General features: G+C 40.6%; 1 protein-coding gene across 18 annotated transcripts in view; it reads right to left on the reverse strand.

Moving 5' to 3' along the window:
• The window catches only part of NCOA7 (nuclear receptor coactivator 7), a 162,577-nt gene that overhangs the window by 36,793 nt on the left and 112,952 nt on the right, over nt 1-12,832 (reverse strand). The gene's annotated exons all lie outside the window — the stretch shown is intronic.

The following is a 12,832-nucleotide window of genomic DNA, read 5'->3' on the forward strand; positions in this document are numbered from 1 at the left end:
TTTGGGAAAGCTCCTGAATCTCTCTGAGCTTCTAAAATGAAGGTAAGAAAACCTAGCTCCTCCTATAGGTGTCTGGAGCATTAGAGGTATAAGGAAGTTCTATCTACCTTCAGACAGACCTTTTACAAAGTCCCTTCCATGTGATTATCTAACATCTTGCTACCACATAGACCAACAAACTAGACCAGAGTGACCCCGAAGCAGTTAGGCATTCTCTTCAAGGGTCACTTCACTGGCAGAAAAATAAATTGGGGCTACACACAGGAAGATACAACCCCTAAACCTGCCTCATGATTTAAGCAGGAACCATTAGTTTCATAGCTATTATATTAGAAGCATACTTTACAATAAATTAGGCACAGAGAATGGGAAATAATTAAGACAAGGGAAGGGATGAAGAGTAAGAATGTGACTCAAAGAATAAGGAAATACATGTATATGAAGTCCCACCATTCACTTGTATTGTTGATTATAAATTAAAGATACTCCAGTGCACTTCAATCTAGAACATTCCCAGGCTCCATACAGTCACAGACGCCCAACAAGGCAAAGCACTCTGGACCTCGAGAGGTTGTTACCAGGAAACCACCACCTCTTAAACCCACATCAATGGCTTGACCCAAGGTCCTTGCACGATAAAGGTCATTTCCCTTGCCCTGAAAGGTCCCTTTCAGATTCAGTATTCTACAACTCTAAATGAAAGCAATGGTTAGTAATGCCCTGGTATAATGCCCACTGTTAAAGGGTCTTGGTGTGTTTATAAAAAGGTAATTTATTGGGACGCTTGGGTGGCTCAATTGGTTAAGCAACTGCCTTCAGCTCAGGTCATGATCCTGGGATAGAGTCCTGTGTCGGGTTCCCTGCTCAGCAGGAAGTCGGCTTCTCCCTGTGACCCTCCCCCGTCTCATGCTCTCTCAATCTCTCTCTTATAAGTAAAATCTTTTAAAAAATTATTTATAAATTACCAACTAAATATGCTTCATCCTGGTTCACCAAAAATAATAGGACAGTTCTTTTGAGAATCCTTGATCAGAACAATAATTACAGTGATAAAAAGGATCACTTAAAAATAAGTAGAAACTAGAAGTTTGTATTAATGTCCGTGCTGGAGGCCTTCGGCTGGCAGGCCATAGCCTTGGACTCAGCATCTGTACTTCTCTTTGTTAATAGTGGCTAATACTTAAAAATTGGAGAGATTTGACAGACATAATCCATCTTTCAGTTTATTTTGAAAAAGACGGGAAGATCAAGCAACACCAGGCTCACATTCCCACACAGAGCATTCAGCTGGAGGGACACAGGTACGCAGCAGCTGTTCCCTAGGGCAGCTCATTAACACTGGCACCCCAGCCTCCCTCCCCCGAGTCCTCCATCCGGCTCCTACAGGCATCCAGGCTTGCACTAATTACTGTTTCTGCATACTTACTCCCAAACAGTATGTGCGGCCCCCATCGGCATCGACTATCGTGCAGTGGAGACAGGCCCCGCTCTATGCTCCAGAGTGCGGGCGTCCACTCCTCCAGCAGAGAGCACAGCCACCACAGTGATGAGCTCCTCGGAAGGGGGTTATTTTTTCATGAACTTGGATCTGGCTATAGAGTCACTGATTAACTTGAGGCATTTGCCAAAGCTGGTTACTGAAATTACTGAAGGGTGGCTGCCTAATAGCGCTTCTGGAAGGGGATGATGAATTTCTAGACCGTTAAGTTAATGAGATGAAAGGTAAGGTGACCAGAAAAAGAATGAGAGGAAGCAGTATCACTGCAAAACATTTTAAAGCATGATTTTAAAGCATTAAAAAAAAAAAAATACTGGCATCTAACTAATAATAACTAAAAATTCTATGGCTTCTACTTGTACAGGAGTTTTCCGAACTTCAACTTGTGTTAAATACAAAGGAAGATCGTTCCTTTAGGGTTTATTTTGGAGACCCCCCCTTTCTTTCTTTAATAGTAACACTTTTACCTGAAACATCACAATAAGAATACAGTATGATATGTGTTATACTTGAAAATCACAGGGCTTATATTCTCAAGTGTATCTGGTTTAGCTACGTAGGGCCTAAACTGTTCTAGAAAGTACAGTACTTTAAAGGCTATTTAACACTATGGTCTTACTGGCATTGACAGTTATTAAAGATTTCAATTTAGCCCTGACCCTGCTAAAAAAACATGATGACTTTGGATCAGAAAATGCAGCACTAACCATGGTTAAAGATTTCAAGCTAGAAAAGTAGGTTAGTTTTTGATTCCTTTAATTTATGCTTCTTTCTTCAAGGGAAATGCCCTTGAGTGCACTTTGCTTAGTCTTCATGATGGTCCTTATGATTTGGACATTTTTTCCTTATAAATCGAGTTTAATTAGAGAATCAATTTTCTTTTTTATGATTTTGCCTGTTAACCGCAAAAGTAATGCATGCAAACTAAATGCATGCCCAACATTTAATGGCAAAGCAAGATGTGTTAACATAAAAGCAGTTTACAAAATACACATATACCCACACATACACGCACACCCACAATTATCAATACAGACAGATACACACATGCTATCATAACATTCATTCATACATAGAAAAAAGGCCAAAAGTCTACAAAAATAAAAATAAATTGTAGTTAGCTTGGTGTAACAAATTTGAAAGTTTTCTTCTTGCCTTTTTGTATTTTTCTAATTATATAAAGTCTGTGCATTATTTTAGTTTTAAAGAATAAGGTATTTCAATATTTTTATCTATGAGACTATAAGCTAATTTATTCATGCATCCATCCAATGAACATTTATGGTATATTACCTACTAGATCCTATACTGTTTTTAGGACACAGTGTCAAAAGCCCCAAGTAGTCCACACCCATAGAAGAGTGTATGTAGGAAGTACTGTGACAGAGGTGGGGGTACACTATCTAAACTAGAGAGGGAAAGTCTCTTAGAGGAGACATTTGAACTAATAAATGTATGTAGGGGAGATGGGTAATGGAGCCGGACAGGGGAAGGGAAAGCTGAACACCCCAAGCACACCGGTCAGTATGTCGTATTCATCTTTCCTACCACTGGAACTCAGCCACGTCCACAGAAGGGGCAGAATGGGAGCTAGAGATCCTAGTGATACAAAGTGGATAGAATAAGCTAGATGCAGTAATGGACTGGGGTGGGAAGAAGACGAGAAGCAAGATTCTGTCCTCATTCTGGCCCTGGGGACTGGGTAGCTGGTGGCAGCAGTTACTGTGATGGAGAAAACTGGAGGCAGGAGTTGTGGGGATAGTGGCAGGGACAAAAGTAGAAATAAGAGCCCCCATGTAGGGTATGATCTGCCTTGAGTTTGTTTGATCCTTGGATGATCTAAATATTGAGAACCATCAGGTGTATATGTGTTTGGGGCTCAGCAGGAAGTTTTACACTGAAGATAACTAGACATGACTGGCATATAAGAAAGAATTAATTAGGTGTAGGCAATTGTATAGATAGTGAAAATAGGCTATTTAAGGGGTAACACTGAATGAGAAAACATAAGAAGAAAGGACTGGTAAGGAATGACAGAAGAAAAGAGAGTGTCAAGAAAGGGATGATGGGAGGTGCCTGGGTGGCTCAGTTGTTGGGTGTCTGCCTTCAGCTCAGGTTGTGATCCTGGGGTCCTGGGATCGAGTCTCGCATCAGGCTCCCTGCTCTGCAGGAAGCCTGCTTCTCCCTTTCCCACTCCCCCTACTTGTGTCTCTTTGCTGTCTTTCTGTCAAATAAAATCTTAAAAAAAAAAAAAAAAAGGAAAAAGAAAAAGAATTGGATGATGGTCAATGGTATCAAACAATATAGAAAGTGAGGGTAAAAATAAGGACATAATAATTTCCTTTTGTTTATGACAATATGGAGGAAACCTCACAGATTCTAGCATTCCATTCCAAATCCAAAGCTGCAGGATGTTCAGGGAAGGATCTGGGTCTCTGTATGTTTAAAGGCTCCTCGATGATTTTATTACAAAGCTAAGTTGGGCATCCACCCATCTGAGCCATGAGTTCTTTGTTAACTCTACATACTTTCATCTCTATGCGACAGAATACATTCCTTCACAAGCTTTCGTCCTCAATATTTCTGAATTTAGAAATTGAGATTGCTCCTGTAAGAGGAAAAGGTGCCAGACTTCAACTGCTCCCCCGCTCCCCCACTCCCCCCACTCCCTAGTGCCTCTGCGTCTGTGGGCTGTTCACCAGTCAAATGTGGGTTGAGAAAAGATGGTTACTGCCAGTCTAGGGCGATATCACTGTGGAGGCACTATTCTGGGAAACAAAGGATTTACACAGCTAGAGAAGAGACAGGAACTACCCGAGTTCAGGAATACAGTGTTTTTAAAAGGTGCCAAGCTAGAAAGGTCCTAGACCTCACAGGCAAAAACCCATAAAGTGACCAATCTTAGTAAAGTCACAGATTCAGACAAATGAAGAAAAAGTAAAAGTAAGGAAGGTAGGCCATTCTGTAAATAGCTTTAACAGACAAACAGGGGTTTAAACTTTAGTTCCAAAGGCTTAGGATATTTTTTTGTGGCAATGTGACATGATCAAAAGACCTTTTGAGAAGATTATTTTGGCCATAAGGTAACAAAATAGATTTTAAGGGGAGGAACTAGAAAATGGGGAGCCGTAGTTTAGGTTCAAGCACTGTGTTCACAGAGGCGTCACATAAAATAAAGTCACCAGACCTTGTGACATGAGCTTCAGAGGAAGGAATATTGTAGTGTTCTGTTTGTTCGGGGCCAGATAACCACCGTAGCACATAAAAGTTGATTCTAATAATAAGCCAAAGCTAGAACCAGCCTGCAACCAAGTTAAGGTACCTAATATTACAGAAAGGACACCATAGCCAAACTCTTTATTTCTATACAACGTTGTCATTAGACTACCTCAGTTCAATTAGGGGGCACCCATGGAGTAGCACCCATAAAATATCAGTCACTTCCTCTCCGCATAATTAGTGAAACACGTCTAGTCAGAGGGAGAGCACTTCGGCAAGGCCCAAGGATAGTAATCAAGCTGGGGATGCTACACATTTTCATTCCCTTGCTAGTCAAGAAACGACCTTGAATGTTTGCAGTATCTCCCGTCCCTGTTTCAGTTATATCTACATAAAGGGTATAATTACGGCAGTTTCAGCTGCCTGCCTGATCTAGTTAGGAGAATGGAATCTGAAATCAAATGGATTTGATATTTGCCTGTTTGAGCAAGGTGTTGAAAACCAGTACATCCCACTTCCCTCATTTCTAAAATGCAAAATAACACTACACACCTCACAAAGCACTCCTGCGTTTTACGTGAGATAACCACCCAGAGTACCATGCCGGGGAAGGGCTCAGGGGGCAGGCACTGAGCACTCCGCCTGCCCTCTTAGCCCTCTCTCCAAGCTGGGGAAACTGAATGTTGAGCTCGTATTCCGCCCTTGACTTAGGAGTGGCAATCCTGCTTCGTATGGCGGAGGTACTACTGGAACATCATTTGAAAGTATGTGTTCAACCACAATAATCTGATACACTTTATAAAGCTGTGATTCATGCACCAGAATTCTATCAGGCTCCAAAGAAGCTTGGACTCATGGTTTAAAAATGAATACAATTTCAGACAGATGGCACATCACGGAAAGCTCAGGATGGGTAGGCTTTCAAGCTTCACTCTAAATATTCCAAAGCTAAGAGTGAATCCTTCTGAAAGATGAGAAGAAGACACACAGATAGTTAAAAGGTAGATCCTGACCAGGATCTGCCACCAACCAGTCACTCCTAACCATACAGCAGAGCTTTGATGACCAAGAGGTTATACATGTGGCCTTTGTATGTGTGGCTGTTACTTCTGAAATGTGGAAAAAGGGAAATAAATCTCAAATTCTATGTACTACAGTAAAAACTTTAAGACTGACGGAAATCAGACTAATATAGTCTATATATATATGTAAAAGTCTTTAAACACACACACATATAAAGTCTTTAAATACATATAAATCTTTTTATATATGAATACCCAAGTAATCTCCTAGAATTAAAATATAAGTAGAGATAAAATAAATGAACTATATTCTATTATCCCAATATCAGGAAAAGTAGCAGAAAATTAAACTAAGAAATTCCTATAAAAACCTATGAAGAGAACAACAACTATAAGCATAAATCTATTCTAGAGAGAGATAAGCACTGACTATGGACCATATTTAACCACAAAACACCTATTACTTGGCCATGGGATGGGTTTCCATTGACTATAGTTGAGGGAAATGCGGACCTAAAGAAAAGGCACTGCTGCTAAAAATGGGGTCTTGCTCTTGTTTCCATGCTTTCGGCTAGGCGACCATGCAGAACTTGACCAGATGAATCTCTAACTCAGGCAGTAGTACTTACTGCCCACAGATGGGATGTGAGAAACGTGCATACAACATGGATAGCACCTTTTAACAGGACAGCTACCTGTGAGCTCTCAATTTTGAAAGAATTAAACAACTCAACTTTTATAAAATGCATCAGTCACTCTTGACATTACAGAAGGAAATATCATGCTTTCTAAAATAGAATCAACTTAACTTGTACTTGAGGAGTTTATTCTAAGTGTGGACAGGCACAAACCAGTATCTTATATAAATCAAAGTGCTTGCTGATCTTAATGAGAAGCTTATTAGAGAACATGGTATTTTAGAATAATTATTAAATATATATTTGTACATTGGGTGCCTGGGTGGCTCAGTGGGTTAAGCTGCTGCCTTCGGGTCATGATCTCGGGGTCCTGGGATCGAGTCCCGTATCGGGCTCTCTGCTCAGCAGGGAGCCTGCTTCCCTCTCTCTCTCTCTCTCTGCCTGCCTCTCCATCTACTTGTGATTTCTCTCTGTCAAATAAATAAATAAAATCTTTAAAATATATATATATATATATATATATATTTGTGCATCAAGGTATAAATAAATTTTTATTACTAAATAAAGAGCCTCAGGCCACTACTGACCTTACTATATAAACAAATATCATATATGAAGCACTCAGCTTTAAAACAAAATGAATTTATTTATTTTTGAAGATTTTATCTACCCGTTTGAAAGAGAGAAAATAAGAGAGAGAGATCAAGCATGATCGGGGTAGGGGGGGGTCACAGGAAGAGGTAGAAGCAGACTCCCCCGCTGAGCAGGGGGCCCAAGTCCTGCTGAGCAGGGAGTCCAAAACAAAAATGATTTTAAAGTGGCGCCTGGGTGGCTCAGTTGGTTGAGCATCTGCCTTTGGCTAGCGTCATGATCCCAGCGTCCTGGGATCGAGCCCCACATCGGGCTCCCTGCTCAGTGGAGAGCCTGTTTCTTCTCCTTCTCCCTCTGTGGAGTCTGTGCTGCATAAGCAGCAACCCCTGCTTATGTTCTCTCTGTGCCAAATAAATAAATAAAATCATTAAAACAAAATAAAACAAAAACGATTTTAAAGCTGCATCTGCTTCGTTACCAAACTGATAAAGAATCATATGACAGATTTCCCATCACACAGAGAAAAGGGCACTCTCATGCTGGTGGTATACAAATTGTCACACACTTCCACGAGCCCTAAACATATCCTGTGAATTGGTAAGACTATCTTAAGGATATTATAAAGATGGTTAATGTAATACTGCTTTTAATGGCAAAAAAATTTGGAACCACCTAACATCCAAAGCAGGAGCATCATTAAATCATTCAGGGAATGTATGAGGGGTGCTATGCTGTTCGTATGTCTATAATAATATACTATTTCATGTAGAAAATGTGTATAACATTAAGTGCAGGAAAAAGCAGATTACAAAATAAATTCTGCTCCCCCCAATATACCTGTATGTTCAAGTGTAGCTAAGATTACCGTAGCATAATTATTTTCAAGTATGAAAAAATTTTAAAACACCCACAGGCTCTCCCTTTCATTTCTCTTGTTAGCTTACTTATTACACGAGTCACACTAACCAATTAATTCAGTTTGGATTTAACATTTATGGATGACTTGGCAAATTCTACAGAGTTCCTGCCATTTAATTCCATCTTATTTTAAAAGCTGGATAATATGAAATCAATTACTCTAAAACATTTCACAGGTAGAGATCATAAGGAATTCAGGATAAAAAGATGTTTCAAGGGTGCCTGGGTGGCTTAATTGGTTAAGCAACTGCCTTTGGCTCAGGTCCTGATCCTGGAGTCCCAGGATTGAGTCCCACATTGGGCTCCCAGCTCTGCAGGGAGTCTGCTTCTCCTTCTGACCTTCTTCCCTCTCTCATGCTCTCTCTCTCTCAAGTAAATAAATAAATAAATAAAACCTTTAAAAAAAAAAAAAGGCTGTTTCAATATGAGCAGGGATTATTGGCTCTTTCTGAAAAAAGAAATAGGGGCGCCTGGGTAGCTCAGTGGGTTAAGGCCTCTGCCTTTGGATCAGGTCATGATCCCAGGGTTCTGGAATCGAGCCCTGCATCGAGCTCTCTGCTCAGCGGGGAGCCTGCTACCCTTCCTCTCTCTGCCTGCTTGTAGTCTCTCTCTCTGTGTCAAGTAAATAAATAAATTCATTAAATTAAATTAAATTAAACTAAAAAAGAAATAATCTCTTAGTATTAAGAAAAAAGACAATTGCATTTTTCACATAGAACAGTATCCAAATCTATGGAATACAATCCTCTCAAGTTTCTAAAAAGAACTACGAACTATTTCAAGAGCTTTTCATAAGCTTCTAAAGGTAGACTCCCAATCTTATTTATCTAGAACTAACCTAACACCTGCCCGGTCCTATGCATTCAATAAGTATTCAGACATGATCTAACTACTTAATGCTCCACAGTGACCCATTTTCCAAATTAAGAGACTATGTTTCAAATGGATAAAGTACCTCATTCTAAGGCACACTATTCCTAGGGATTCTCATTCATGACTGCCTGATTTTGTGACTCACTATTCCACGAGCCAGAGCTGGGCAGCCCAAGACGCCACATGCCCTCCAGGGCAGGGCACGAGATGGTTGTCTTCTTAAACCCAGGATGGCTGCTAGTACAGACTTGTACAGAGTCAAGGGGCAAAAATACATGCCTGTCAACACCACAGACCTTCTCCTTTGTATTCTATCAATTTCGGGTTTCCTTCCAGATAAATTATTTCTTTAGGAGCAACAGTCTTGTTTTTATAGATGTAAAACTATAGATTAATAACTAAGTTCAAAAAATTTTAATGAAATTCTCCGTAAAAAATTAGGGTCGAGTAAAGGAAACAGAGTATAGGCAGATCAGTAAATTACAGTGAACATGACTGGGTATAACAAAGTTTTAAGCAGTCAAAGCCCTAAATTATTTGGCTATTATGGTTCATAATCAGTTTCTGAATGGTGTATGGGCCCGGTCTCATGGTCTCATACTTGACCAGTGGTTCTCAGCGTGAGATTCTTTTGTCCCTCCGACAACTCCTCCCCCAGGTGATGTCTGAAGACTCTCTCAGTTGTCAGCTGGGGAGGTAGAGGTCACAGATGCTGCTAAATAACCCATAATGCAAAGTACATCCGCTCAAAGAATTAAACAGCTCAAAATGTCCACAGTGCCAAGGCTGAGAAATCCTATACTAGATGATTAATAGAAGGTGAGACCATCCACGGTTCTCAAGTTTAAATTAGCATCAAGAGTGAGAGGAGGAAAAGGCTGGATGTCCCAGGCCCCAGACAAAGCAGATCTCCCCAGCAGACTACTGTCCTCTGCTGACTGAAGAGAAGTGTGTGCATCTGGAAGCTGCGACGACCGAGGCAGGGAGGGTTTCAAGCTGACAGGCACCTCGTCCTCAGGCAATGCGCACATGTCTCAAGTAGCAGCATACGGGGCTGCAATACGGGGCTGCAACGGGTAACCAACCACTGGATTTGCTGGATCCACAGTGGTCAGATCTTCTGATAATTTAAAACTGTTACTATGTAGTTAGGGAGTTCTGTATCTAGAATTGAGTAACAAGGATTGCAGGGGGGAAAACCCCAACAAAGATGTTAAAGAGCAACTATATGATTGCTTCCCCTGCCTCCCGCCCTCTCCACTTTCTTACTTGGGAGACCATTCATTAGGCAGTGGCACCCTGGAAACCACAGGGCATGCTGTAAGTGAAGATGGAAATATTTTGGTAGCGTTAATTTCTTAGTAATAATAACAAAAGGGAAAGAACAAATATGTTTTAAAACTATCAGGAACAACAGAGAGGAAGAGTGAAACACACTTGTGAAGCTACGTCGACATGAGAATATTATCTCCTGTGACGAGAAGCTTCGATGCACTGGAGGAAATGAGAGAGAGACCTCCAGTGAGAATACGGCGCCACACCTGGAAGGTCTTTGAGAGGACACTTTAACCCTGAAAGGGAGCCACTACCAGGGGGACTTCACTCTGCTCCTGAACCTCTAATGGATGCAGGGATCCAGTAATAGAAAAGCAAGTAGAAATGCTCCATTTGATATAGCAAGGGAATCAAGAAATGATCATCGGGTAAGGAAAGCATTGCATGTCACGTTCTTAGCTCCTCAAGGACTTGGTTGAGCCTGAAGTCCAAAAGATTTTCATAAACTGGAAATAAAAACCACCTTTTCTTATTTCTCACTCTATACTTGGAGTTCTAGGTGGGAATTAACTATAGAACTGCGCCATCTTTCCCAGTCTTAACTAAAATGTGGCTTCCTGTAGGGTAGGTAGACAGGGAAACGTATGGAAGAGCAATTAAAACAAAAATTTCCGGGGTGCCTGGGGGACTCAGTCATTAAGTGGCTGCCTTTGGCTCAGTTCATGATGCCAAGGTCCTAATCCCAGGTCCTGGGATGGAGCCGCACATCGAGCTCCTTTGCTCAGCGGGGAGTCTGCTTCTCCCTTTCCTTCTGCCTGCTGCTCTCCCTGCTTGTGCTCTCCCTCTTTCTCTGTCAAATAAATAAATAAATAAATAAATCTTAAAAAAATTTCCTAACATCAACAACACAGTGAGATATAATGCCTCCCAGAAAATGCTTGGTTAATGCATGATTACTTTAAGAAAGAAAACTAAGTCTATCAGGTTAGCCAAAGACAGAAGTCATAGAAACTATAAAATACAATAAAATGGAATTCAAGAAGTGACCTACTTGAAAAAGGCCACAAGGGGTGCCGGGGTGGTTCAGTCAGTTGAGCATGGGACTTCTTTCTTTTTTTAAAAAGATTTTATTTATTTATTTATTATTTATTTATTTATTTATTTGACAGAGAGAGAGTGTAAGTAGGCAGAATGGCAGGCAGAGGGAAAAGGAGAAGCAGACTCCCCGCTGAGCAGAGAGCCCAATGCGGGGCTCAATCCCAGGACCCTGGGATCATGACCTGAGCCGAAGGTAGGCACTCATCCGACTGAGCCACCCAGATGCCCCTGAGTGTGGGACTTCTGATTCTGGCTCAGGTCATAATCTCAGGGTCCTGAGACAGAGCCCCACCTTGGGCTCATGCCTAGCGTAGAGCCTGCTTGAGCTCCTCTCCTTTTCCCCCTGCCCCTACCCACCTCTCTCAAAATAAATAAATAAATAAATATTAAAAGCCCACAAAAACCACCTGTATAAGAGATCAAAGAGAAGTATTTCAACATTACAGATTTGTTCTGGGTTAAAAAATGACAGTAATATAGTAGCTGCATGGGTGGGATTGCTATAATTATTCTAGAAAAGTTCTTGGTGTGCACAGTTTCATTAAAGATAATAAAATAGATTAAAAAACCACAATTTCCTTATATTATAAATAATACATGTGCCCAAAGAAAAAGTGATACATATAACAAGGGATTCTTCTGGGTGACTCTGTAAGCCCACCTCACCAGCAACATGGATGAAAGCTTCAGTGCTTTGTTTTCCTCATCTAAAAAATCAGGAGTGGGCCCAAATCTCTAAGGAATTGTTGACTGTGAAATTTGATTTTAGAACTCTCATTTTACCAGGTCTTCAGAAACTTAACATTGCTTCCTGTTAAACATTTCTAAATAAAAAAAGACATTCATTTTCCTTTTAATCTCCCCAATATCCCGAAAGTTTCCATGAAACACCGTGGCAGTTGCAGGCATGGGTAGGAAAGTATAAGACATAAACAAAAATTTTGGTCAATGTCCATGTTAACACAGCTTTGTATCTAAGACAGGGAACAGATATGGGCAAATTCATTAATTAAAATCCTACTAACTATTTTTCAGGTTAAACTATAATTTATTAAAACAGGGCAACTCCCTTGATTGAGAATTATTCTGGATACTCATCAACCAGAAGGTGTGCCCTTGCTTGGAATTTAATTTTGCTTTATTAACAGTTCATGCCTAAGGAAGTTTGCTGAGTATATTAGTTCTTGGCAGGTTGTTAGCCAAGAGGTCTGCTCAGATGATAATGTTAACAACTAGGTAGAAAGAGGAAAGATATGTGAGTTTTACAATTTTGAAAACTAACTGCAAGACCTCTGTAAAGACATTTTTATTCTACCACACATACAAAAGGAAAACACTTAATTTTTCCTAAAAATAATATCTCCTAACTATTTTCTATTATAAAGATGTCCCTAATGACGTGCCACTAAAAAAATTCTGTACCACTGGGCCCACCATCCTAGACTCATATAACCAGTAACACTTCTTCTTTGGCAGTTTTAAATATACAAATCTTTCTAGAGGGTACAGTCCCTCAGACCCAGCCAGGTGATCCCATGTCGTCTCAGCTGCTGAGTCACTGAGACTCCCTCCTCAAGGCCAAAGCAACCGTTAGCTCCCTAGAATAATAAGCACTTCAAGAATTGCACCCATGCCTCTCTCCTGCCCTTAGAGAGGTTTTGATCTGTTCCACAGTAGTCTTTTATTCTCTTCCAATTACC

This window comes from Mustela nivalis, assembly GCF_964662115.1.
Source record: "Mustela nivalis genome assembly, chromosome: 5".
In the NCBI taxonomy this organism is placed as follows: domain Eukaryota; kingdom Metazoa; phylum Chordata; class Mammalia; order Carnivora; family Mustelidae; genus Mustela; species Mustela nivalis.